Source organism: Lissotriton helveticus, chromosome 1_1 (genome assembly GCF_964261635.1).
Source record: "Lissotriton helveticus chromosome 1_1, aLisHel1.1, whole genome shotgun sequence".
Classification (NCBI taxonomy): domain Eukaryota; kingdom Metazoa; phylum Chordata; class Amphibia; order Caudata; family Salamandridae; genus Lissotriton; species Lissotriton helveticus.
This window is the reverse complement of record NC_136057.1, coordinates 653,074,531-653,102,131: the sequence shown is the minus strand read 5'-3', so window position 1 is coordinate 653,102,131 and position 27,601 is coordinate 653,074,531. Positions and strand designations below refer to the sequence as shown.

General features: G+C 40.4%; 1 protein-coding gene across 2 annotated transcripts in view; it reads left to right on the top strand.

The window, feature by feature from the left end:
- CACNA2D1 (calcium voltage-gated channel auxiliary subunit alpha2delta 1) overlaps nt 1–27,601 on the top strand; it is a 1,913,432-nt gene that overhangs the window by 685,149 nt on the left and 1,200,682 nt on the right. The window lies entirely within an intron of this gene.

Here is a 27,601-nt window from a genome sequence, read left to right as displayed (position 1 = left end):
AGCCAAGAGCAATAAGACAGCTTTCACAGTCTGGGATCAGGCTGGGTGTAATCCGACAGTTAAACTTGTCTTTAAAAATAACAGGCAGCCCCCCACCACTGCTCCCTTCCCTGTCTTGCCTCTGAATCACATATGTACGGGGCAAGGCTTGTACTACCGCTGGGTCAGATAGGCTTGAACGTCAGGTTTCAGTGAGAATCAAGGCGTCTAAATCATGTTCCTTAAGAAGCAGGTAGAGCTCAGTGGTGTGTTTAGGTAATGACCGGCAGTTTAAAAGATCCATCTTAAAGCCCATTAACCGTAGCGGGCGTTTATCCACAACAGACGTGGTCAAAGTACCTAGATCCAGACAGCATCGGGGCATTTCTTACAGGTATAGGTTAGCCTGTATGAACATTTGAAAGGGAGCGCATCTCTGAAAGGATATAACTGATCAAAAGTATAGAAGATCCTACCTCTTGTTAGGGGACCAGGGGGCGTGGCCCCTGGTCCCGGTCGGGCACTGACGGGGGCAGACAGGCTTGCCTTAGGTGCACCAGCGGTGCGCCCCATGCGCGAGTCCGCTGTGCAGCCGCGTCATCTGCCTCTTTGGAGGAGAGATGAGAGTCCGGGCCAGCGCAGCTAGACTGCTACAACCATTTCCAGTGCGTGCCTGATAGTCCCCCCGGAGCATTAAACACAGCTCCTTCCTCCCTCCCATGCAAACGAGCCAAAATCAAGTTTCTTTGTTTGTTTTAAAGCCCCAAAATTGATTACTTCATGAATTTTAGAATAAAAGCAGCAGCATTTCTGAGTTAAAAGCATCAGATTCCAAATTTCAAAGCAACAAAAACATATTTTAAAAGCACAGAAAATTCACCAGAGCAGCCAAACAGAAGCCTACACCGATCCGCTAATGATCAGGGAAGGCTTTGTCTCGAAGCGCGGCCGCGTCATCTGCCTCTTTTGAGGAGAGATGACCATCCGGGCCAGCGCAGCTAGACTGCTACCCCCATTTCCAGTGCATGCCCGATAGTCCTCCCGGAGCATTAAACACAGCTCCTTCCCACCTCCCGTGCAAATGAGCCAAAATCAAGTTTGTTTGTTTGTTTTAAAGCCCAAAAACAGATGACTTCACGGATTTTAAACTAAAAGCAACAACATTTCTGAGTTAAAAGCAGCAGATTCCGAATTTCAAAGCAGCAAAAACATATTTTAAAAGGACAGAAAATTCACCAGAGCAGCCAAGCAGATGCCTACCCCAATCCGCTAATGATCGGGTAAGGCTTTGTCTCGAAGCGCGGCCGTGTCATCTGCCTCTTTTGAGGAGAGATGAGCGTCCGGGCCAGCGCAGCTCAACTGCTACCCCATTTGCAGTGCGTGCCTGATAGTCCCCCTGGAGCATTAAACACAGCTCCTTCCCACCTCCCATGCAAATGAGCCAAAATCAAGTTTGTTTGTTTGTCTTAAAGCCCCAAAACAGATTACTCCATGGATTTTAAAATAAAAGCAGCAACATTTCTGTGTTAAAAGCAGCAGATTCTGAATTTCAAAGCAACAAAACATATTTTAAAAGCACAGAAAATTCACCGGAGCAGCCAAACAGATGCCTACACCGATCCGCTTATGATCGGGGAAGGCTTTGTCTCGAAGCGCGGCACGTCATCTGCCTCTTTTGAGGAGAGATGACCATCCGGGCCAGTGCAGCTAGACTGCTACCCCCATTTGCAGTGGGTGCCTGATAGTCCCCCTGGAGCATTAAACACAGCTCCTTCCCACCTCCCGTGCAAATGAGCCAAAATCAAGTTTGTTTGTTTGTCTTAAAGCCCCAAAACAGATTACTCCATGGATTTTAAAATAAAAGCAGCAACATTTCTGTGTTAAAAGCAGCAGATTCTGAATTTCAAAGCAACAAAACGTATTTTAAAAGCACAGAAAATTCACCAGAGCAGCGAAACAGATGCCTACACCGATCCGCTTATGATCGGGGGAAGGCTTTGATGAATGATATAAGACTGATTAGGTCACTGGGAAAAGTTGTGTACAATGCCACGCCATGATCTGTATATTATAGAAGGTTGACAATGGCAGTAGCCCTGGCTTACCTATTGTTAAGCCCCATTAACAATGGAATTGTATTGAATTGTGTTACAAGCTGTGGACGGACTTTTGTCACATGACATTTCAAAGACTACCATAGTAGGCAAGGGTTCTGTTGTTGGTCACCCCTTCTGAAAAAACACTGAGATAGAAGGTTTTCACTGTGATAATCCTTGTTAGGCCTGTTAGGGAGGGGTTTTACATTGTTCTTCCTACAGTAATTGTGTAAATAGGTCTTATTTTGTATCTGAGTGCATGATGGTTGCTTGTTAATGCACACTTCAGTAGGCATATGTTGGTTATGGTGTCAGGTCAATGGTAACAGCAATCGGCATGACTGGTTTATTTGGAAAATGTATGTCAGATTCCATAGGTTTGATATTGTTAATAGAAAATGCTATGAAATGCCAATAGGTCTGATCTTCGTACTGTGTAAAGCATGTGTTAAAGTTAATAGGCTTTTAAGGGTAGGGTGTTCATACAATGTGCTAAAGCCTGTAGATAAGCATTTTGATACATAGAATGCCAGAGGTTACCATAGTAAGCAAGGGTGTTGATGTAAAGAATCCACTCAGACTATAAGCATAAAAATGTTTCACTATGATAATTCTTGTAAGGCCCTTTTAGGAGGGATTGTTTTCACAATTGCAATGTTTTGCATATTTCATTTGTAATCTACTATGGCATACCTGATGACTGCCTCATGTTGAAGGTTAGGCTTAATGCAGTAGGTCTGAGTTGTTTATGGTGACAAGCCAATGACAAAGGCTATATGCCGAATTGATTCACAGAGTATAGTTGTTTTAGGTGCCATAGGTCTTATCTGTTTACTATGAAACAATTATGACAAAGGCAGGCTGATGCATTTCTTATGAAACACATATGTTAAAGCCAATAGTCCTTCACAAGTTGATTGGTATTACACTATGTAAAAGCCTGTGGACATTGATTGGCTCTCATGTCCCTAGAGTGACGACATTTCCCTGATCACACGTATACATCCTTCTGAAAATTAGTGCACTACAGTCTTAAGGCTGGTGGGCCATCTTTTAGTTTTCGATTTTGAATTTTCTCCTGTTAAGGATCCCCTTACTTACCTTTCCTTCGCTCCTTTTTATTTAACTTGTTATGGCATACATCAGCTAAACAAAGCTAGTGAACCAATTGCTTGGCTCTCATGCCATCTACGTTGCACAACACACTCCTCCAACAACTGCCTCTAAACCAGGTGACGATCATACAATGGTACGATCCATAAACTATCATTTTGTTACCACTTGTGGTTACCAACAAGTTGGTTCTAAATGTAGCAGACACACTGGAAATTTAAAGCAGTGATACACTGTCTACAATACCTGTACAAGCTACCCACCCAATGCTATGTTTAATTTTGTTTCATATTGTAACATACCATAAGTATTTGTCAAGGGCATGTTCACCCATAGCCACCTGGGTGCTGAATAACATATGTTTATTGTTACCCAACTCAATGGTTCTCATTTTATCGACCTCAAATGGATGAAAGGCTGAGTAAACCCGCTGGGATTTGAACCTGTGACCATGAGGTTTGAACGCAGGCCTCTGCTGTGGATGCGTTAGTCCACTTAGCCACCAGACCTGGCGATATAAGCTTTTGCTGAAATGTAGACAGAGGTCCTTTGGGAGAAACGCGGGATTAACATAGAAGGAGCAAATTCATGACTCTATGAAAAAGAACTGTGTTTCCTAAACTTTCGAAACCGACATTCAGAGACGATTTCACCGTTTTATCCGTGATAAAAGAAATTAACTTACGTACTGAGAATAAACACACAGAGACCAACAGACGGTTTTACGCTTGAATTTCCGCAAATAGATATCTACATTTGTTTACACATAAGCGGATCAGTACTTGCCATTGAGAGTTATTAAAAGCTGCAGGTATTTTCCCCTGAAGAAGGGAACATCGGTTCCCGAAATGCATTGGGCGGCACTTCTCCAAAATTGATTTTGACATATATACAAGATATAAGATGTGATACATATCATGTTGTGGATAATGTACAGAATATATTTCAATGTTGACAGTATTTTGTTATGATTTCTAATGAATAGTGTTACACACATTAGTTGATTGTAAAGTGAACAATCATTATGGTGAATATAATTGAACTGTAATATTTGAGTAATTATGTTTACCACTAAAAAAGAGTTTGAATCCACAGAAGATTAGTTTGTACGTTTGTTTTTTATACATACAATAAGAATACAGTTGAAATATCTGAGAATTTGTTCTCTTGGAACAGTGCACACTGCATGTAGTCCTCTGTCTACTTTTCAGTATAGTTTTCACACATTGTGTAGCCAACACAATCAGTAGTGTTGCACCCCATAGTTAAGTAAGCTAAATATAGTAAAGTGTTTAAAGACTTGAGTGCTCCTCTACTCCCCTGAATTCGATATAAGCTTTTGGCCATCATGTGTAGGCAGCAGCATGTTTTCTTTTTCCAAATTGTATTCTTTTAACTTTGCTTGCATATTGTGATTTTGTATGTATGTTTTTTATGGCTGTGTAAGTGAGTGAATGCAAGAATGAGTCTGTGGATTGATGAAAGATCAAACAAGTACAAGGATGAGCGACAGACGATATTCTTCATTGCCAAAACCCATCAATGACTGAGGAGATTATTTTGTGTATAAGCCAGACCTATTTGAACTACCAATGCCTTTACTTGTTACTTTATGAGTGCAGATACAACACAGATCAACATACAGATAAACTGTTAAGTGCATGACAGAATTCATGAATGCACCCTACCAGTTGGGGCCATAACATTTTGCCAAAATGCCTCATATGATACCCATTACTTTACAATCTGTCTTTATCCTTAACATCTCACTACAGCATATTTTAACTTATCATGAACATTTTTTTGAATTTATGCAAACAGATCGGTTCATTAGAGAGACCACACCAATGTAAACAAACGGTTCAATGGGCATAAGAATGCGAGTGAGAAAAGGACATCTGGAACCCTTGTTCTTGTGGTACTGACATATTCCCTTGCTGCACCTGGCCTTGAATTAACATCACATTCTCAACAATACATTGGCATGACAAATCGGATATTGATGAACAGGGGGGTTTCAATCATTTTGCCTCTAAAACATTCATAACAATTTCCACAACTTGCCATGCCTAACTAAGTGTTATTTAAATGTACGCATTCTTAATTTGCATGCTGGTCCTCCATTGGCGAAACACTTTTCCAAAATTTGATTTGATTCTTTTTGAATAAAAGATAGATTTTATCTTTACTCCTCCATAAAATAGGAGGCAGTCACTATTTTGCTTCACACTACCGGGAAAAAGTTGTTTGAAAGACTGAAATACCCAGATTTGCACATTTGCCTAAATATGTCAAAAAATTCATTATATTTTGGAATTTAAAATAGTGGGATCGTACATTCTTGCCAATTATAGTGTTGCTGAAGTATTTAGACAAATATGCTCCTTTCCCTGCTGATGTGTGTTTCTGAAAGCTTTTAATTCTTCTGTGAAGTATTCAACTTCAATAGTTCTAGCTTTGCAGTCAGTTTTATCTGAGATTGAGCAAATAAACAGCTAGCCTGAAGTGCGTACAACGATTAACATAAACATTTATGTTTCAGACTTTTTAAAAGTAATATTAGGTGTGGAACCATTTAGGACACATCACAAGTTTTATTCGATGAAACAGTAACAGGGACAACAGCAGGTAATCATTCCCCCTAGCTCTTTTGTTGGACCTTTGATGAAAGTGGTGGAAATTGCTAATTCTTCTTCTTATGGGGCCATATGTATGAACATATTTTCCCATTGACACGGAATGGGTAAAACCCTTTGATACATCTGCCCTTAGTCTCTGTACAGCCTTGGCAACTATTTCCTTATGTTTCGCAAGAACAACGGGCTCCTCACTGCAATGGTCCATCATGCAATGTGCTCAATGTATAGTCCAGATCATTCACTTCTATTAGTTTCGTGTAGGGAATTCGGTGCTTCCTTTTGTAACCTCTTTTGATAGCTATTAGGATGAAAAAAGATGCCACTGTACAGCACTTGGAATCCTGCATACAATGGACATCAATATGAGCAGGTTCTCCACTGCAGACTCTCACCTAAGTCAGTGTTTAGTTGAACATATGCATACAGGTTCATGAACAGAGTTCAGACTCACATCCTCTTCTACTTATGTATGCCTTGTGACTGATTGAGTCAAACTTTAAAACCCTATGAATAGTCATTAACCCTACTTAGTTACATTTCTGATTAATAATTCTGTAACCATACATAGAGAGTCAATGGCATTGCACAGCAGATGTCCTCATCTAAACAAAATGAGAAGCAAAAAACTCTTGAACTGCTGAAAGGTGTAAAATTGACAATGAAGAATGAAGCGTCAATATGAAAATTGCTAGTAACTTGACAAACATGGAAATTTAAAGCAGCTAACAGCACTCAGGGAATACCTTTTTTTCTTCTTTTTTTTCTTCAAAATATGTTTATTAAGTAACGATTGGCGTACATTACACAACAGATAATTTGTCACAGAATGATCATAGACACATATTAATGGAATTGAAAGTCTGTGCATACATGACAAAGTATTATTTACAGCAATAGTCGTTATATTCAGCCCAGTATCTCCCATAGTCTTTGTGTCGTGTGTTCAATTCTTGCTCTCCAACAGGCACTGATTAGTCGCTATCATCCGACCTTTCCTCTGGCGGGGTGGGGGGGGCTCACAAATATCACCCCGATGATGATTCCACTTGCCCCATATCAGTGTCCATTTCTTGAGGAACACCTGTGGATGTAGACAGCTCTCTCGGTTACCATTATGTGGTCCATGTCACAACACCACTGCTGTGGTGTCGGGGACTGTTCGGAACCCCAACGCGGAGCTATGTTCCGTTTTGCCAATGCCATTCCTAATGTGACCCAGGCTTGGTCTGCATGGGTCAGGTCTGTTGGATCCCAAATGTTCAGGAGACAGCATTTTGGGGCGAGCTGGATGGTGACATTAGTAACTTGGGACATTGTGCGCAGGACAGAGATCCAAAGAGTTTGATTTGTGGGCAGTCCCAAATTGTGTGCCAGAAAGTGCTCACAACTCCACACCGTCGAAGACAGAGTGGAGTGTCTGCCCTACCTATCTTATGTAATAGATTTCTTGTATAGTAGATGCGCTGTGCCAGAGTCACAGTGTGTGGGCCGTTGGGCCCTTGTACTGTGTCTTTTGCCCCTTAGTGTATAATGCTCCCATTATTCCCTCTGCATCCAGGAGATGGCGATCCATCCAGAACGCGGGTTCATCCTGCGGTGCATGTATCCATTGGTTTATCACGGTTAGTTGCGATGCCCAATAATAAGTTCTTATCTGCGGGAGGGCAATGCCTCCATCATACCACCCCCTAACAAGTTTAGTCATAGCTATACAAGGTGTCCCACCGTCCAAAAGGAGCTTGGTTACCTCTGCATTCATCATAATGAAGAAGGAGGGAGGGAATATAAAAGGGGGTATTCTGTAGGGCATATAAAAATCTGGGCAATGCCATCATTTTAAAGAGCGCTGCCCTGCCGAGCAGCGTAAGTGGAAGAGATCGCCAATGCTTCAAGCGAGTCAAGGGTTTCATGAGGTTTTCATCTGTGAATAGAGAAATCTGAGGGGTAATGTAAATGCCAAGATACCGAAAGCTCTGTCTTGCTATCTGGACATTGCAGTTGCAGGGCAGTTTTGGGGGAGGGCCATGTAAGATATACAGCAATGATTTTGACCAGTTAATAGTGTAGCCCGGGGCTCTACCATAGCTCGCAAAGATGTCCAGGAGACAATTGAGCGACCAGGCGGGAGACGTGATATAAAGTAGAATATCATCTGCATATAATGATATGCGATGTTCCCATCCCATCGCCCATCGGAGTTCCCTGATGGAGGGATCCTGATGGATCCACGCCGCCAATGGTTCCAACACCCTCACAAACAAAAGTGGGGAGAACGGGCACCCCCGTCTGGTACCCTTATCCAGAGGGAAGTCTCTTGAGATGCGGCCATTCGCCACTACGTGCGCCATGGGTTTACTATAAATGAGCCATATCCAGGCACTGAACTTGGGGCCGAAGCCCAGGTGGGAGAGCATGGCAAAGTGGAAGGGCCACTCCACCATGTCAAACGCCATGCAGGAGTCCAATGAGGGGATGGCTGCGTCCTCTGTAGTTGGAATGCGAGCCATGACCCCGTTTAGCCATCGTAGATTCAGGGCCGTGTTATGATGGGGCATGATGCCCGATTGATCCGGATGGATCAACGTGGGGAGGTATGGTTGGAGGCGAAGCAGCAGAACCGTGGCTAATATTTTTGCCTCTGCATTCATAAGGGAGATTGGTCGGTATGATGCACAATCATGCGGAGGTTTACGTGCCTTATGAATCGCAACTATGGTTGCTAGTTGCTGATCCTTCGATAGTTCACCAAGCTATAGACTGGTCCGATGCATTGTGAGAAAGTGGGGCGTGAGATGTGTCTCCATCTTTTTGTGTAGTTCTATCGGTACACCATTTGGGCCCAAAGCCTTGCCGCTTGAACTCTGGTTGAGCCGTCACTGTTATTCGGCCCTGTGCTTATCGGATGATTGTGCGGATTGATGTTGGAGGCTCTCGCGCTCGCGGAGCTCCTCTAGGCTGCGGCCATCTTCCTCGGCAAAAAGCCACGCCCCCCGGGAATACCTTTTTTAATGCATTAATGCAGGTAATCTTAGTGGTCCCGACCTCCAAAAATTTCAATTACCCTAAAACCCTGGAAAAATGCTTTTGGGGAGTCTGGGTCATTTCCTTTTTGCTTTCCCCAAATAAAAACTCTCACATTGGGAGTTTGTTTTAGAAAATTTTAAAGTATTCTGAACAGCCTCCTGAAACATGGCAGATACCCAGAAAACTTTCTGTAACTTCAAAGGCCGTGGTGGCAGATACTATGAAGACAAATATATGCTTTATTCTCCATTGGGCCTGAGGAAACCTCAAATATGGTGGGCAGTATTCTGGCTCGGGAAGCAGAGGTAATTACCTTTGCCATTCTGACAGATGACAGGCCCTTAGTGGTTTCAGTAATGGTGGGAATTTGTTATATTAGCAGAATAATCCCACCACCCCTGTACTACAACACACTAGCACGTTGGAGCCTCACTTACTCCAAGCCGGGCTGGAGTACATTTACAACTGTTTGACACCTTTAGGCTGTAGTAACTTTATAAGTCTCAATCATTGATAGCAATGCACTTATTCTTTTGTGGATGTCTGTTTGTATTTGTCTGGCCCTCCCAAGAAACCTCAACGAATTTCCCTAAACCTTTCCAATTGAATAGTAAATATTCTCGATTTTCTAGCCACTCCCATTTTCCCTCCAATGCTCAGTACTAAAACATAGAACTACGTATGTGGTGATATCCAATACCTTATTGGATGTCTCCGGCCATAGGTTTGAAATAGCATTTACTGTGTCACTGAAACCAAGCTGCACCACACTAAAGAGGCTCAACCACACCAAAAAGAGCCTTTGGTTGCTTGTGTTCTGGTTGAGAGAGGACCATACTTGGTAGTTCACACTCAAATGCTCCTGTTGAAGCGGGCCAAATGCTGATGAGCTTATGGCTGAGTGTAATCTGAGGTGAATGGTGGGCAAAAGAACAAATGGTTTGAATGATACCCCTTGAGATTGTTAGTGGTTAGACAATTTGCAAGTATTTTTTCCCATCACCTTTTTGTGTGCTTGATGTAACACCCTAAGTAGTCAAGGGTATGCCCAAATGTTGATCTCTTGCTCACTGTGCCACTGGAATCAAGCTGCCCCAACTCAATGGCCCAATTTGGCAGAAACTGTGGTAATATCAGTCTTGTGTTCAAGACTTATGTTTCTTCATCCTAGCCTGGTGTGGAATGTTGTTCATCATGTGAAACGTGTAATGGCATTAGACTGAGTGCCCTATCCGTGTCAGTGAAGTTTTAAGTTACAACTGGGGGTTGAGCTGGTTACATCCTAGCTCCAGGTGGAGTTCCCTTACTCGTAACTTTTTCCTTACTATTTTACATGTTGATTACCTGCTTCCTGGGTCTGCAGCAGGAACTTCACAAGATTTGTGAGCTGTTACATGTTTTCAATATTTCTACACAGATATTTTCTCTCAAAATAGAATTTTACTAAAAATACATTCCTTGAAACTAAATCCTTGGCAATTTAATCCTTGGCAGTTTCATACATGATGTTTGGTGACTCCTCAGACTGCATAGCTAAGTTGCATATGCACTGCTGACTTTTGTATATCTACATTTAGAATCAGAGGCACATATGTCATCCATCTATAATTGTATATTTCTTTTCTGAACATGTCTGACTTCTTTCTCAGAGCCTGCTATTCAATGTTGTTTTCCCATAAATAAAACAGATGTGCAAAGCTATTTAGAAGTCACAAACTCATTGGCAATTTGAAAAAAGTGTGTGAAGGGTGCCTCTTCCATACTGCAAGTCGAAATAAATGCTGTGTATCAATGGTTTGTGACTGCAATTTTGGTTGCAGAACATTGATAGGTAACACCTCCTCAAAGGAGGCAGTAATCTGTTTACAAAGGGTATTTCTTTTTTGAGAATATGGAGTGGTTCAAGGCACCTCTGCCAACTCCTAAACATTTTGTTTTTACACGCACAACAATTTTTTTCAAGGAAAATTGACTGTTTTTAGAAAATAGATCTAGAAAGCAATCACATACATGGTGATCAGCTGATCCCAACATGCCACCATGCTTGTAGCAGCCACCAAACAGAGTTGGTCATGATTTGCGATCTAACTTGTGAAAATTAATGAGGTAGTTTGAATTGCGATCCACTCAGAATCCTTATTTGTGAACCAACCAATTATTAGCAAAATAATGTACTGTTTGCAAAACTACTAATCACACATTGTGACCTTTGCAACCACATCTGAATACATGTGGTTTTAAGACACTTCATTTATACATAATTTCTGCCAAAGCAGTAACTCCAAATTTGTTCTGTATTTGCTACAGTTTAGCTATTCTCTTGGCTATAGTTGTTTAAATTGTTAATGGCATAATATTTTGAGTCATTGTAACAGCATGGTAACTTAGTTTACTAGTGATCTTTAAAAGCAATGTTTCAGCAATTCTGCATGCTCTGCAAATTATAACCTCAAAGACAAGGGGAAAAAGTGGGGGACACATTGTTAAAATAAATGTGTTGTTTAGTGTACATCAAACACTATCCTATATAATACCTTACAAATTACTATGAAGGAGAGAGTTGTGTAATGAAAAGTAATGAATCTGTTATTGTGGTTATTTTGATGCATGCATGGTAAATCAATGTATTTTTGAAAAGTGACTCTAACCGGACTCCATTATAAATGATTCACTGTCAAGACAAAACCATATTCACAGCAGTGGTGAAGCATGGAGATATTACACCATGCCCGCAATAATATTTTTTCTGGCCCTAAAATGTTGATCCCATCAAAAAAAGGGCATTGGAATCAAAGGTACATGCTGAATCTCTGAGAGGAATAATTCATGAAACAACAGATTTGTTTTGCTTTAATATGTAAATTTATGAGCCAGCAGATGAGCTGTGAATGCCAATACTGCAAAATCACACCAAAGCTTTAAGACTTCAAGAATAAAAACTGCAGTTTTTGTATATTGAAAATAAAAGCAAACATTTATGTGCTACATCCTATAATGAACGGGGGATTACTTTATCAGTTTTAGCCTTTAATGTAGATATCCTTATTCTTACGGAATTTCTCAGTGATGTGCAGCAATGGTTGAAGGAAATATTAGATCAGTAAGCTTTCCATCAGAAAACCATACAGAAAATTTGATACAATAATGGACTCTCATTCATCAGGTTTAAAATGTGGCAGAACAAAGAGATTAGATTATGAATGTTGACTGTATGATTGTCATACACCACTTGGAATATATATAACGAGTAAAAAAGGAAAATCCGCATAGTAAGCTTGTCCAGACTAATAATTTGTGGATCTATGAGAGATACAAAGATACAATTCCAAAGTCTTGTCTAGATGTACTTCTTATAGTCCTGGCATGTCACAAGCCAATAATACAATTAAATAAAACTGAGTAGTGGTGTATTCACTCATAGGTTGTTTTGTTCTTTACACAGAGCGGGTGACACAAAAATATATTTGACTACCATGCACTCTTGTGTTCAGATGTAAACTTGAAGTACTGGAAGCTGTATTCATTCTTCAAACATTTTGCTGTCAAATATTTTGCCTCCGTTTTTCCAAAATATTTTAGATGGCAAGGTCATCCCAAGACTTACAGTCTCACGACTTTAAAATGGAGGACCATAGAGCTGTTTTTTTTAACTTTATTTCAAGTTTCACATTTAGCGTGCTCCAGTCACTTTTTATTTTCTATTCAGGTTAAATATATTTATGTAATGCTTTGATAGTCACTTGACAAATATTCCGAAGGGATTTACTTTAAATTAAATACATTATATTAAAGTTGAGTCATATTTTCGTCAAACGCTGTGGAAGATTTTTTTTTGCTGTTGTGTATTCCACTTGTAAAGGTTTTGAGGGCCACACTCAAAAAGTTTGACCCCACAAAACAGGGAATTAGCTATGTATAGATAACATTTAGCTATTCAACCATTGCCAACATTGTCCAAGCACACCTTTAAAGTCCAGAATCTGATAAAGAGAATACACAAATGAAGACTTAGATTCATTATGATTAAGTATGATCTATTTAAAAAATACTTAAACACTACAACAAGAAATTCTCAACCTTCAGTTATCTAAATAACTTATATGAATAAACTTGCCATAAGACGGGGGAAAAGAGAGCCAATTAAATTTTTGGTTAATCTTTCTTTATATGTGACTTCTTCTGATCGGTCTGACCTCTCTCATTGCATTATAGATTGTTTAGAATGAATCAGACTGAGGTTATTATTCCATAGCCATAAAGCAGAAACTTTCTGGCTCTCTGTTTACATTTGTCATGTATTTTATTGAGTGTCAACCTGAACAATTGTTTTAGCCACTGTGTCCTACCATTATCCACTGATACATCAAATACCAATTAATATCCAAGCAAGATGATTCCAAATTGACAAAAATCCAATAAGGGGAACCAGAGGTATGATATGTAAACGTTTTAAGTAGTGGCAAGAAGCACAAAACACCAATAATAGTCCTACGCACAATTTCACACTAACCACAATGATCATGGGTCAGATACATCAACCAGGTCAATCCTGGTGAAAGATTTTACCTCCTGACTTAGGGCCTGATTTAGATCTTGACGGATGTGTTTCTACATCACAATGGTGACGGATATCCCGTCTGCTGAAATATAAATCCTTTTATATCCTACGGGATTTATATTTTGGCAGACAGGATATCCATCACCGTTTTGACAGAGTTAGCCATCTGCCAAGATCTAAATCAGTCCCTTTGAACTTTTAAAGTCCCAAGCCACCACTAGTGTACATGTGTACACCTCTGTAGCCCCAAGGAGCTAAGGGGAAGCACCTAGAGGCTCACAGGGTGTCAGCCAAATGCTAAAAGCAGTAACCAGGCTAGGTCCAGTGTCCACTGTGCAGTTGCAAGAAAGAGCTCTTGTAGCTTGTTGAGTCCGTATAGCGTCAACAGGAGGCCATCTTTATAGCCCTTGGAGTACACACTTTGTCATGTATTCAAGAAATAGCAAGGACAGTCCAGCAGGGCTCCTTTCAGGACACATACAGCAGGTCAAGTCCTCTTCTGTTCTTCCTCAGGTCTAGCGGTGTTCTGAAGTAGGTGCCTGGAGATGCCATCCTTATGCAGAACATTACCTAGTGGACCAAAATCACTCCTGCATATGCCCTAATGGGGTAATAATGCTCAGGACCAACCCTAACCACTTTGGGCATTTTCCAGATGGTTAAATTCTTTAGCCACACTGAATTTGTGCTCGGAGGGCTGAGGGTGTGTGTGTAGAGTGCACTATGGTAATCTTAGTATTCTTCCACATATAACAGCAAAATTCTGTTTGAGGCACCCACTGAACCTCCGATAAACCCAGAGACTCTATGTTTATTGTCTCATAGAACAAAAGTAGTGCTTTCCAGCAACCAGATAGTAGTTACATAAAAATATTTCTGACATTTTGTTTCCATTCCTTTCAAGTGCGCCCCGAGATATATAAATGTAAAACTCAGAGGCAGACGTCTGGTAGAAAAAAACAGGGTTCATCAGCAAGCAGGTAACGGCTACACAAAATTGTCTTGCCATTGTGCCTATCAAGTGCACCCAGTGGTATCATGCCGTTTTGGTCTTGTGTAGTTTAGATTAAAAATACCTTTATTTTTCTAAACTGTTGTGGAGTCAGTTTGTGGTGTTTTCACTGTGTTACTGTGAGTGTTGGTACAAATACTTTACGCATTGCCTCTGGTTAGCCTAGACTGCTCGTGCCAAGCTACCTTGAGGGTGAGCAGGGGTTATCTCAGAGGGTTATCTCCTTGCCCTGACTAGAAGCAAGGGTCCCTATTTGGACAGTGGTACCTACCTCTGCCAACTAGAGACCCCCAGATCTAACACCCAGGTTCTGGTGTTTACCTGGGCTTCTATCAGAATTCACAAGGGCATATTAACAAGCCCATTATCGCCGCTTTAGCGGCAGTTTCCTGCCGATTAAAGCAGCGATAATATATCGCCCTTTCTTGATAATATGGCCCACAATTTTAGTAAAGTAATGTTGATACTAAAATGTGGATGTTTTCATGTAAGATCATTGATTTAACATCTGTGAGTGTTCACATCATTGACACCAGTCATTCATTCAAGCGTGAGTGCGCATTTATCTATTGAATAAAAGTGCGCATGAACTAGTTTCAGCTTTGTTTTTTCACAAAACCCCAAATTAATATGGACAAATACAGAATACAGATAAAATCATACATATGGCTAAATAAAGACAGGAAACCCGAATTAAAAACACCACCTTACTGACTGTTATTGCACTCTAAAAGAAGACCTTTCATGCTGTCTTTTCATATTCATGGTACAAGACAGAAACCTTACTTACAGGAGACCGCGTAAAGGCCAATTTCAGTCTCTCAAAGAGAGGCCGGCTTTATGATTTGCAAAGTCGGTGCTTACAATTTCCTCTTAGAATTGGGCCGAATACTTGATCACCTGTCACACACTTCTCCAAGGATGTACTCATTACTGTTATTACCTATAGCAATCCACTGCCAGTGCTAACTCGTTATCAATCATATTGGCCATCACAGCTGAAGATAGGGGGTAGAAAGGTTGCACAGTTCCACTGCAAGGCAGGGTTTCATGTCATAGGAAAAGCGCTCAGAACAAAAAGGAAGTGATTAGCAGATAGATGGGTCTTAATTAACGTGATTTTGGATGAAAGGAACTGTTTTACACAAGGTATATCGTTGCTACTTTCGAAGATTTAATCATTGGTGTGTTTTACGTCATGAGACTACCATTGTTGTTTGATTGATGGTTGTGTTGCGCTTTATGCACCATCTTCACTTTAACCCTGCAGTTGCAATTTACCTTCCATTAACTTACAGCGTGTGGAGTGAGCTTGCTGTGGGTGGTGATTTTTCACACGTGATACTGCATTACAGTGAATTGCCCTCTTGGGAATATGAAGACATCTTAATTCCAGCCTGACAGCATTCTCCATGATAAATAGTCGGTGAAGCTTTGTGTTAAATGCAGAGGGATCGAGGCATGCAAATTCCTGACATTTTAACTGAATGAGAAGCCGAGCGGGACCGCTCACATTTGTTCTGGGTATCCTACGGCTCCCACTTTCATTTACGCTGGAGACATTTTGCAGTTGCTAGAGATTTGAGAGGCAGAATTTAAACAGACAAGAAATCTGAAATAATTTTCATTGGAACACTGCACGGCCAGTTTTTCACATCCTCCAAAGAATACTTGTAATTTCTTCATCCAATGGACTATCATAAAAAGGATTCGCAGCACACTGTACATCTTTTGAGTTCTTAATTGGTTGTTGTAGAATGCAGTATTTTTACTGAACAACTTCCATCTGGAGTTAATCCTCTGACTCGTCCCAGATATTGAATGGCTCTTGAGAAGAGATGATTAGAGAGAACAAACTGCTCTCTATTCTCAGTGTGCCCTGGGCACACCTGTCATGTTTACTCTCTTGTTAAGTAAGGTGCAAAAACAGCATTGTTAAAGCAGCCCCTAAAGGTAAATTAGTTTTCCTAATTAAAGTTAGTTTTTCTCTGAGGCCCTCTTAACCAGTGGGCCGATAAATTCTGATATGTGTGGTAACCCCTATTACTGAACACTTCGCTATTTGTTCTATCAGATTCAATATGTATCACAACCTGTAGTTACCAACTCATAATGAGGGTCTACAAGAGTGGAAAAATAGTTTTCCCTCATAAAAAAAACTAAATGCATATACCTATTAAATTTGAGTTCATGGTTTAACAACATGTATTACTTTATTCTAGTAAAAGTTAATCTGATTGAGTCATGTTACCTGTCATGGCTACTCTCCTGTCTGTACTTGATAGTGGTAAGGTGAAAGTGGGATTGTTGCCATGACATTCTTTGAAGCTACTTCTAGTTCAGAAGCTTCATGGTGTGAATTTGTACTGAAAGGTAATCTGTACACATAAGGAATTAATGTGCCTGGACCATGCAAACAGCAAATATTGGACTGCCTTGTTATTTGAAGTGATATTTGTTCGCTTTGCTATCTGGTTCAAAATGTCGGCAGCTGGAGACTATATTTGCAGTCTTGCCATTTCATTAACACTTATTTGACTGGATGAAACAGTGATGTGTTCAATTGAAGACCTAATATATTTTGTTTGTTTAACGGAGGTTCCTAATTTGGGGCGATATGATTCTGTTTGAATCGAATATTCTGTATGTGCGAACATGTTTTTCTGCAAAGAAATAACTACAATCCCAGCCGTCTGAAGCATCTATTTTTCTTATAACTGCGTTGCATTTTCAAATTTATACCGAGACTCCTGTCAAATGGTGTAGGGGAATCACAGTTCTTTCCCCATAATCTGCCAACCAACACCTTAATTAAGCCACACAACAAATCTATTTCAAAGAGAAAGTAGTAGGTGTTTGTCATAAAATGTCACATTTTTACCAGACATTGACAGTGTAAAGCTAGGGTGTCACCCAGCAATGGACTAGTTGGCATTTGAACTTACAGCCTTGCGAGCAATTTGTGGCTAGGGATAATCACATAACAACAGTAGAACGACAACGGAAGCGAGCCTTGTCTCCATGGTTACCCTCATTATTTTAAAAAAGCAAGCTAAGAAAGTGAAACTTGATATTAGCTTTTTTCTCTGGTAAATCATTCTGCGTTTGGCATGCTCTAAACAAGCATCTACCTAGCTGGTTCAATTAAAAATGTTAATGGTGGTAACAAGGAAAATCGTTGGGGCTTTATTTCGTCCATTTTATTCACAACATGTTTAACGGTCATACAATTTCAAAGAGAACTATGCACGGCAAAGTCTATCTGCACAGAAAGACCTGGAATTTAGATTTCTTGCATATAATGCATCATATTAGTAAACTGTACTATTGGATTACTGCATAATTGTATTATGATTGAGGCTCCCGGTTTTCTATTTTCACCAATTTTGACACTTAATATAGACAAGGGTAAAAAACTGTTTCTTTGACTGCATTACCTTTACGAAAAAGAAAAACCAGAAGTGTGTTAATAATTTTTAGTGAGTCTCTTCGCAGTCATTCATTGTTGTCTGGCCAATAGAGGGTTCAGAAAGATATGATTTCAAAATAAAGCTTAAGTGACAGCAAAGGTTCACATATGTTAGTACTAAAACAACACAAAATATTTTCCGGTAAATATAGTCTGCTATGGTACATGACTACTCACTGTAAAAAAAAATCACACCGCAACAAATGTAAATGAAAAACATATACTGTTCTTAAGTTATTTTTTAACTGCCAATTTAAATCTCAACAGCTTTTATACCAGTCTTTTTTTGAATTTGCAAACCTCCATGCATGAATGGCATACATCATAGACATGTGATATGACTAGAGTGTGGAAAGCTGTTACAATAATAGACATCTGCCTCCACAGGCCTGGAGCATCACAATTCATAAATTCACACTGTTCCAATTAGCATTTGCAGTTGGTGGTATAATACTAGTGGTAGTGACTTACTATCACCGATGGTGGTATAGAAGTAACTGGTCCAATGTGAGAAGGTTAAAATATTTAAGTTCTTTCAGTGTATGGGCACACTAATAATAGTTATCTTCCGCTCAGCTTATTTGCAACGCAGCATACACAGGAGGATGGCTACAATCTGAAATTATAATTCAGGAAGATAATTTTCTGCAGAAGGCGATGCAGAATAATGTATCATGTCTCAAAGTGCTAGCTCACTAAATTCAGAGCTTTTACCGAGCCCTGTATATTTGCCACATCACTATTTCACAATTTAAAGTAGTGACTACGATAATAAAGTGTAGACAGACCATTTCAGGTCCGGCTCTGCCGCAATCAATTAACAACTGAGTGTACAATGTAACAAACACAGGAATCTGTCTTTAATATGAGGTATTATTCCTGATCAATGTTATACAAATCAATGATTACTATAAAACTTTTTAAAATTGTACATTTTTCATCTGAAAAATTGTGATTTTAATGTATGCTCCTACTAAATAATGTTACCACCGACATAAGAAAGCAAGCACGCAGTGTGTGACTAAAATAAACAGACAGCCTGGGATTACCCTCATGGTGTGAAATCTCAAAGATTTTTTATGTGTCTGGTTGACCAAAGTGCGCCTGTGTGTGTATATATATATGTATATATATATATATAGAATGTCAGCGAAGTCAGATAGCAATCTCAATATCATTTTATACATGGATACTTACTGGCAGGTAAAAATAATAAATACAAGCATGAAGGACATAAGTGAAAGTAGCACATGCCATCTTATTGAAAGGAGTTTTGTCCTGTAAGTTTGTTATAGTTATGAAAGCAAAAACATATTTTAATGGCTTGAAATTCTTCGGAGATAACCCATCCAAACCCTCCTCATTCAATTCTACCAAAGAATTACAGTAATTATACATTTCATTTATTTGTCACATCTGATAACATCCATTAACAGAAAACCCCCCAAATATAAACACATATTTATAATTCAAGTGTACAAATGGACTCATATAAAACAAAAAAATCAAGATTAATAGAATAACTTTTTAATTACTTAAATGATTCACTTTTTATGTTAAGATTACACTATAGCCTTTTACTATTGAAGACAATCTGTTCTTACATTTTTGTTCTCACAATCCAGACAGATTCTAAAACTTTTGTGATAGAGAAAACCACATACGGGCTAGTATCAAATGTACAAATCCTCAATGAGTCTTTATAGTGTATTTTTCTTAACAGATGGCAAAGAAGAGCAATCTGGTTACTTCTTTGCCTTGAGTAAGCGGTACAGAAGAACAATACATTATCCTCAGTTTACTCTGTCAGATGTCAAGCAGGACACTGTTTTGTTACTTTGGATTGCATCCACCACCTACAAGTGAAAGAGTTTGAAGGAAGAGTCTCAAAGGGGATAATGGAGTGCTTTTTGGGAATCTAAGCATGTTTCTTAAAAAATTATTTTCAGTGACCCCAGGAGCATCTCCATTACAGTGCGCTCCAAGTTCTGAGCCATCAAATGCCGGATTTACTGCATGTGCTCTATAATTTTCAAAAATTGGTGACACTGGTTGGTAAGAGGTTCACCTAGCCAACCTAGGTATAACTCACTGGCGTTACAAAAAGTGAGGGGGCCTCCCTGCATGGTACTTAGAGGGGCCCCCTCTGGGCTCAATCAGGAGCTCTCCGGCCAGAGTGCAGTGCCGAGGGGGCCCCTTGGAGCTAGAGGCCCCCCCGCCCTGCAGGGGCTGCGGGGGCCTGTGTTACACCCCTGGTATAACTGCAGCCCTGGGTTTCAACTGGAAAGCACTCTTAGAAATTTGTGATGACCATGACAGGGAGTCATGACACCATGATAGTTGAGTTATGTGACTCTTTCCAGACATTTATTGCCAAGTTTCAGTTTGCCTGTAAAGTTCTAATGGGGACTGATGGGCATAAACTTATTTTTTTAGGGGCCCTTACTTTCTATACCATAAATATGACAAAATAAAGCGAATATCTCTCATAAGATCTGCACCCCCTTGAAGTTTTCAAGACCATAAGAGTGTCATCAGCAAATAGTAAAACAGAGGTTTTTACTCTGACTAGAATGGGCGAATCATTATCAGTTGGTTGGGAACTCTACACAGCCGTTTATGAACGGAAGAAACATTAAGTACACCTTTTTATGTGTAGACATAAATGATTACAACTGTAGAGGTTCCATGCCAAATCAATGGAAATTACTGTGCCTTTCCTTCTTTTTACTACTTGTGCGTTTAACTGAATTTCAACCATTCATTACAAATACAGTGTGAGTTCAAATAATATAAATATTAATATCAACAATAATTAAAATACTATTATCATTATTGTGATTGTTGTTCTTATTATTTGCTGTCAACACATACTTTGCGGCTTGAATGGATGCCTTAGAGCAAGACAATACAACACACATAAAGGGAGAAAACAGCTAAATAATGTCATTTTATATTTAGTGATCGGTTATTTTAGGAATACAGCTGCCGATTTCTGGAAAGGGTTAAAGCCCAGACCTGGTAAATGTTGGATAGTACTTACTGGGTTTAACCGATTTATCAACTGCAATAAGAGCTAGTAAGTGTGCATTAGCAGAGCAGTGAACATTGGGGAAGTGTGATACTGTCTACTGTGTAATTTATAAAATGGTGGCAAATGGAATAAAACATATGTGCCACATTTTAGCAACAGATAGTTGCAATATAGTAAAAGTATTGTTATACATTGACCTGTTTCATTAAAAAGCAACACGGAGCATATTACATATTTTGCATTTAGTACATGAGCCTTCTATCATGTTACAGTGGAGTTTTGTGCCTGCTTAGATTTAGAGACTCATTCTGGAAAAGATGTACCGCAAAAGATGTACCGCAACTATTAGTTAATGATGTCCTCATCAAAATTCCACTTACCCTTCTGCGAGCTATTGTGCCACGTTTCCCATTTATTTCATTTTGGAAAGAGCATAACTGATTTCCCTGGTGGCTTGTGGGCCCGCATCTGCCATGGTTTTGCATGATAATAAGGATCCGTGACTTGCCGTGGCTCAGGAGGTGAGGATACATATTGAAACATGACATTTTAAATTTCAGACGTTTCGGTGACATATGGCCAAAATGCATCTTGTATTCTTGCCTGCAAAACTGAACGTGTCCTAGGAATGGAATGAAATGTTCCTATTTGGGCGAATCTCGCAAACTGTTCATCAGCAGACATATTGGATAATACCTAATTCGGTTTAATAACTTTTTAATGATAATTGTAGAATACTGTATCTAGGTTTTACCACTAGCACACCTACATCCAAAATAATGTTCTCATTAAGTGTACCGACCTGAATAAACAACCAAAGCATCAGATTATTTTGAATGTTTGGGCTTCCCAGATTTGCAGCTGATGCGTTCGTTACACGTTTCCCTCACAACACGATATAGGAATTAATACATCACAAACAGATGTTTGGTCTTATATTTCATATTGAGCTACATATCGAAAAGTAACAAATGCCAATATAATTACACGCATCCCAAAAAAAAAAAATCACGTGCTTGACAGGTCCACAAATTTTTCCTAAATAATGATTGTGTTAGAAAGTGAGCATTATATACAACTCACAGATTTTTGAACAACCTAATGTACAATTTTAAATCTGTATCTTAATATATCTAATAAATAAACCATTTCACGATTTCAAAGCAGCGAAACATTATTTTTAACAATAATAAAATTCAAAAGGTTACAAAATAAAATAATTCAGCTAGATAAAAGCCAGCTATCTCAAGGTCAAAACCAACAAGACAGATGTTGTGATCTTTGACAAGAACACCTCACCATATGGGACTGTATCTGGTAACCAGCTCAACTCGGAGCCACACTCGCAGGGCCCTACTGGCTACCTGGCAGTTGTGTGTGCCGCCGAGCAGAGGGATGATTTAGTTGATGGGGACCTGTGTGTGCAAAACGAAATTAGTTTTGCTTTTTTTAATTTAAAGCGCACGCAGGTCCCCATCAACGAAATAAGCTCATACCACGGAGAAATCATCTCCCATCTCGGCAGCACACACAACAGCCCGGTAGCCAGTCCGGCCCTGCACACTTGCTCCCAGAACCCACAACAGGAACCTCGGAATAAATGACAAACTGGACTTGACTGTACAAGTCAACATCGTCACTGCATCCTGCTTTCACGCCCTTAAGAGGCTGACCAAGATTTCAAATGGCTCCCAAGCAAGTCTCCAGCAAAGTGCACTATGGGAACACCCTCTTTGCCTGGATCACCAAGCAACTAACCAGAAGAGTACAAACCATCAGGAACCTAACAGCAGACTCGTCCTCAACCTCTCACACCAAACTCACATCACACTACACCTCCAGGAGCTCAGCTGGCTCTGGATACACAAACATGCTCTATTCAAACTCCTCACACACAAATTCAAAGCACTATACAACGTAGGCCCCAACTACCTGAAGAGCCACATCTTCATCCACCCAGACACCTCCACTTCACTGGACTCCTACTCACACACAATCCATGCTTATACAGAATCAGAAAGGAGGACGGCAATTATCTTATGTGTAAAACTGCCTTCCATTCCACATTAGAGTCTCCTCCTCTCTTCTTGAATTCCAAAACAAACTGGCAGCAAGGCTTTTCAATTAACCAACCAACCATAGGAAGAGATACACCCACACATCTGCTCAGCACCAGGATACCCTTGTGGGTGATAATGCACATTACAAATACACATAACATAACATAACATAACATCAAAACGTGTCAGACCTAACACAAATCATGTGCTAGACGCCCCCACAGTATGTACTAAATCATGCTTGTGTCAAACATATGTTCTGATATCACGTCAAAACCTATTTATTTTTCCATTAAATATAAAATGTTACTTATGTAAGACTGTACCACAGAAAGTTCTGTATGCTACATAGTAAGATTCTAGAGAATCATTTAAAAAATAACTCATGTTTGATTTCACCTAAAAACGTGGCTATTCACTGTACAATACTCACAAAGTCAGATTGCCCCTTTAATCATTCATCATCAGTACAGCATGGTTGGGTCGTCTACTTGACGTTTTCTATCCTCCTCTTAACTTTCCTCTGAATAAAAGTCTCAGCTTGACCATTCAATGGATAATCAATGATTTATCAGTGAACATTTGATATAAAATTGAAATGAAGCCATCTACATAATTAAGTCTCACTTCAAACACCTGCCCATGATCTGAGTCGTTCTGGTATTTTCCATTAAATAAAACAAAAAACGGTGAAATATCTATCACCTTATATTTTGATTTGTTTCACATTTCAAAACTTCAAAAGTTTGACTTTCATTGTGTCAGGTGTATTTTTTATCAGTGTGTAAATTACATGTGAAGAACATTATTGCAGTAAAGAAAGATGCTTCCACAACAATGCACACAAAAATAAAGAAAAATGCTTTGGTCCCGAGCTCCAAGGATTTTTCCATGAGTATGTGCAGCTAGCGGACAAAAATAGTTGCAAATCATGAAAGCTTGCTCTTCCTGCTAATCACAAAGTTGCACTATGCATGAGGAGGTTTTATTTATGTACAAGTGAATTATGCAAAAGTATTCATACATTACTATGCAGACGTTGCACTTGGATAGCTAGAAGTTGGCGTTCCCAGTGGAGTATCAGAGAAGTAATCAGAGATGTGCAATGTAAAATAGGTAAACACCACAAAGGTTTAACATTGCTCCGTGTAACATGAAAGCGTATGCTCTGCACAAGTCCCAAAGTATCTTTTTGGACGAGAAAGAGAAAGCAAGGGATTCTTTTTCGGAGTTATTTCTCTTTGATGGTAAACGTGTCATAATGTGTGATCTTAAATATGTTTCCATGATGTCTGTTGGCAAAGCAAAATACAATCTCTCTTAAGAGGGTCTGACAAGGAATCTGGCAGTACAAATCGTCTGTACCCACGGTTTGTAAGAGGGGTAACTAGTACCAAAACCCTTGCCTCCTATATTAATCTGTGAGACTCCATGTAACAAAATACATATATATAGGCTTTAGTACAGAGTAATAGCAATATATCCTCAAATGCCTATTGTTTTAATATATACTTATCCCCCCAAGTGATAAACCACTTCTATAGGATTTATGTAAATTAAACATCATTAGCTTTGTTTTGACCATGTTGATCTCCAATCCTCTAGCAGCACAAAACTCTTCAAAGCATACTACTTATACTACTTTTAGCCTTTGAAGTCAGCACACCTCAAAGAAAGTCTCTCTCGCTCACCAGAACCAGTTCTGTCCTGCCCTTGTCAGGCACATTGACAGGCATACTGCAGGAGGTGGAGACAGCATTGTGAAAGGCAGCCACAGCCTATTCAGGTATTAGTGGCAAGTCCTCCCAACACTCTAGCCCAGGAAGACTCATCAGGATCTGCAGGACACACCTCAGCCCCCCTTTTGTGACTGTCTAGAGTTAATGCACAAATCAGCCCTTGTCCGCTACAAACCAGGCGTTGATGCAACAGGCAGGCACAGGCAGGCAGAGGTACAGGATGGTTAAACAAGAAAAACAAGAAAATGCCCACTTGCTAAAAGTGACATTTATTTCACTAAATGATATATTTTTAAATTCTGAGTTCAGATAACCTAAACGTCAAATCTTTATCCCTTCTCAATTGAAGGCCACCTTTGTAAGATGTTACAAGATAGCTCCAGGGATAGCCCTTCAATAGTGAAAAACGAAGTGCACAGTATTTCACTATGAGGATGTGTAAAACACATCACTACATGTCCTACCTTTCACATACACTGCACCCTTCCCATGGGGTACCATGGGCCTACCTTAGAGGTGACACATGCAAGAAAAGGAAATGTTAGGGCCTGGCAAGTGGGTGCACTTGCCAGGTCAACATGAAAACTTCCCGTCTCCCCATTCACAAAACTGAACGGGGAGACGCGTTTGGAAGGCTACTTAGGTGAGGGGCACTATCAGTGCTGCAGCCCCACTGGTAGCATTTGACTTAAAGGCCCTGGGCACACACAGTGCACTTTACTTGGACTTATCAGTAAATTAAATATGCCAATCATGGATAACCAGTCTGAATCGCAATTTACACAGGCAACACTTGCACTTTGGTTTAATCAAAAAGAGACTAGCTCAAATTACTTTTAGGGGAGGGGGAAGACTCTGGTATGTTTTGTCACGGAGTGTGAACACCCGGCAAGTGTGTTCATAAAGCCCTCACCCACCAACCTAGTTGGTGGCATGCTTCATCATCGGGCCCACCCAGTGGCACCTAGCGTGCCCCGGGTGTGCTTCAACGCCTGACTACAGCGGAGCTGGTATATTGCTGAGTGTGCGGTGAAGATAGTTAAGGAAGTGATGTTAAAACGGCTGAACGGTGGTCCCAGTACCCGAGGGTAAAATTAGACTTTAATACCTGGGCCTCCGTCAGCGGTTAAAAATAAGGCAGGGGGATGTAAGGGGCGAGTTACGACCTCTCACATCCAATGGGTCAACATGTTTCAGCCAGTGCCTTATGACTAAACTGGCTTTCTTCAGGACCTAAATAAAAGGTGAGTGCAAGTAAACTAGCGGGGGTGTAGGAAAGACTATGTGTCTACACGCCCTAAAGTGTATCTATGTGTGAGAGGGGGATTCCCTTCTCAAGACCACGCTAGTTTTTGCTCAGTCTGACCTCAAGGTTGGGAGGTGGCAAAGGCTTGACCAGCATTTCTGGGTAGAGCCTGCTCTGGACCTGTAGTGCCTCCTTCGCATACCGGTGTGCGAAGGAGTGTGCAAAGGAGCAAAAACTAGCGTGGTCTTGAGAAGGGATCCCCCTCTCACACATAGATATACTTTAGGGCGTGTAGACACATAGTCTTTCCTACACCCCCACTAGTTTACTTGCACTCACCTTTTATTTAGGTCCTGAAGAAAGCCAGTTTAGTCATAAGGCACTGGCTGAAACATGTTGACCCATTGGATGTGAGAGGTCGTAACTCGCCCCTTACATCCCCCTGCCTTATTTTTAACCGCTGACGGAGGCCCAGGTATTAAAGTCTAATTTTACCCTCGGGTACTGGGACCACCGTTCAGCCGTTTTAACATCACTTCCTTAACTATCTTCACCGCACACTCAGCAATATACCAGCTCCGCTGTAGTCAGGCGTTGAAGTACACCCGGGGCACGCTAGGTGCCACTGGGTGGGCCCGATGATGAAGCATGCCACCAACTAGGTTGGTGGGTGAGGGCTTTATGAACACACTTGCCGGGTGTTCACACTCCGTGACAAAACATCCCAGAGTCTTCCCCCTCCCCTAAAAGTAATTTGAGCTAGTCTCTTTTTGATTAAACCATATATTAACCGGGGACATGGACTAGCTATCTGGTCCTACCTCTCTCTCTTGATTACGCAACACTTGCACTTTGACATTGATCAGCAGTGGAAAGGTGCCCATAGTACCTAAACTAGCAAAAATGAAGTCCAGCACATAGTCAAAAATAAAGGCGATAGAGGTAAAAAGACAGGGTGTTGGCCCCCGAAGGGTTACCTAAACAATACGCGCTGGAGCGGATGCAGAGGGGACCAGCGAGTCCCCCACAGTTTGGGCCCTATCTCGGCAGGTGGTGGATAGATTTACCATTAAGGGCCTGGATCTACCTTCTGCGACAGACATGCACTCATAGGCCATACCAGGTGGACAATGCCAGAGTCTCCCTATTCCCAAACATCACAACCGCTGTGCAGAAGTAATGAGCATTATTTTTCTTGGCAAAGAGATGACATTACAAGCTACTGTTCCCAGCTTAGCAGTGAATAACTCTAAACGGGAAGTCTGTATTCTTTACTATGCCTGAGGAACTAAAGTAGTGGACTGACAGCTTTGATGCAATGTCAAAATCAATCACAGAGGTCCCCAGAAGAACCCTGCAAGTGCAGGAAATATTGTCCACATCAAAGAAGGGATGTGTGGCCTAATACTCTACATAGAAGTACTTATGCACTTTCACTATCTGCAAGGAAATCCTCTGCATAAGCACTCTCTCGCCAATGCTATAGCACGGGGCAACTGAACACAGTCACTCTTGCACAGTCTCTCTAATTGCTATTCTGTACCAAATGCGTTATTTTGTGAATGCAAACTCCTTCACATGCACTTTCTAGCTTGAGTGCTCTCTTTTGTCACAGTCACTTTGACAGAGGCG